The sequence below is a fragment of the Monodon monoceros genome, unplaced genomic scaffold (genome assembly GCF_005190385.1).
Source record: "Monodon monoceros isolate NGI ecotype Baffin Bay Population unplaced genomic scaffold, NGI_Narwhal_1 Super_Scaffold_12, whole genome shotgun sequence".
Classification (NCBI taxonomy): Eukaryota; Metazoa; Chordata; class Mammalia; order Artiodactyla; family Monodontidae; genus Monodon; species Monodon monoceros.
In genome coordinates, this window is record NW_021703768.1 from 110836180 (window position 1) to 110838325 (window position 2146).

At 34.3% G+C, this 2146-nt stretch overlaps 1 pseudogene; it reads right to left on the bottom strand.

The window, feature by feature from the left end:
- Window positions 1-857: 857 nt before the first annotated feature.
- LOC114891530 lies at window positions 858-1049 on the bottom strand (annotated as a pseudogene).
- Window positions 1050-2146: the final 1097 nt, after the last annotated feature.

The following is a 2146-nucleotide window of genomic DNA, read 5'->3' on the forward strand; positions in this document are numbered from 1 at the left end:
TGCCAGGTGGTTATTGAAGAGCCTAAAGAAAGATAGGTATTCTAGGGACCAAATTGGGATTAAAATATTCAGTAGCTAATTACTTTTCCCCTGCCCTGATATAAAGCCCTAGGAACTAAGTCATTACATTTTAAGTGGTAAGCAGCATTTCACTATTCATAATTTTGATTCACTGATACAATTACTAATCAGAGCCATCTCATAACCCATTTCTACTAGTCAAAGCTGCAGAATAAAATGGGAATATTTCCTATATTGTCTAATATGTGATTACTTTCCATTTCAAATATTCTTTCATTCATTCTAAAAAAGACTACTGTTGGTCAGTAGCACATTTATCAAGTGAAAAATTTCAGTTTTAGGGTACAAGTCAAGATGAATAAAATGAAGCTCTTGAACTTAAATCTGCATACACTACTGGTTTTCCTAATGGTTAACTAATTGTCACTCATGGAGAAAAATGAATTTATTCCTTCAAAGTAAAAAAAGACTAAAAGTGTATCTTTTTTCTCCCCTTAAATTAAAAAACTTACAGGACAAAGTTTGCATTTCTCTTTTACAGTGAATTACTGACAAATTCCTGAACCAGCAAACAAAAATTAAAATTCAGAATTTAAGGTCAAGAAACAAGCTAAATCATGTAATATTTAATTAAGAAACTACTAATGGAATATTACCCAAATAAAAAGTAAGTACAAGCTCAATTAGCATGTTCCATATTTCAGAGAAGAAGCATTAAGGGTTTATGCCATAAGTTTATTTACAAACATATCTAGGATGCTGAGTTCAAGAATTTGATCGTTTTTTTCAAAGAGACTGCCCCTCTTAAAATCTGCTCTACATATCTATCTCATAGATTATTTTTTAAGCAGTTGCTGTCTTACTCTAAAGAAAGGCACAGCAAATCTAGACCCAAAGTACAAACTCATAATAGCTAGTAACTGCTACTTCTTTTCCACTGAAAATGGTAAATTCTTCCCTGGATCCTCCTCATAGTGGCTCCTACGGACCACAGAGGTTGTGAACCTCTGGATGCTCTATCCCAACATAGTGCTGTGGGAAGCTCTGCGAAAGGCGCAGAGACTGAAGGTGCAGGAAATGGTGGTGGCACACCAAGCTGTATTGGAGCATAGTTGAGTAGCAATGTTGTGTTAGTTTCAGGTGTACAGCAAAGTGAATGAGTTATATACATACTTGTATCCTTTTTCGAATTTTTTTCCCATTTAGGTTATTACGGAGTATTGAGCAGAGTTCCCTGTGCTATACAGTAGGTCCTTGGTTATCTATTTTATGTTTTATTTTTTTTCCAAATTTTATTTTATTTATTTTAAACATCTTTATTGGAGTATAATTGCTTTACAATGTTGTGTTAGGTTATCTATTTTAAATAGAGCAGTGTGTACATGTCAATCCCAAACTCTCAATTTATCCCTCCCCCTCCCCCTTCTACCCTGGTAAGCATAAGTTCATTCTCTAAGTCATTGAGTCTGTTTCTATTTTGTAAATAAGTTTATTTGTATCATTTTTTTTAAATTCCACATATAAATGATATCATATGATATTTGTGTTTCTCTGACTTAATTACTTAGTATGATTATCTCCAGGTCCATCCATGTTGCAGCAAACGGCAGTATTTCATTCTTTTAAATGTCTGAGTAATATTCCATTTTATATAGGTACCACATCTTCTTTATCCATTCCTCTGTCAATAGCCATCTAGCTTGTTTCCATGTCTTGGCTATTGGAAACAGCACTGCAATGAACACTGGGGTGCATGTATCTTTTTGAATTATGGTTTTCTCAGGGTATATGCCCAGGAATGGAATTACTGTATCATATGGTATCTCTATTTTTAGTTTTTTAAGGAACCTCCATAGTAGTAATATCAATTTTCATTACCACCAACAGTGAAGGGGGGTTCCCTTTTCTCCACACCCTCTCCAGCATTTATTGTTTGTAGACTTTTTGATGATGGCGACTCTGATCAGTGTGAGGTGATATCTCATTGTAGTTTTGATATGCATTTCTCTGATAATTAGTGATGTTAAGCATCTTTTCATGTGCCTCCTGGATATCTGTATGTCTTCTTTGGAGGAATGTCTATTTAGGTCTTCTGCCCATTTTTTTGATTGGGTTGTTTGTTTGT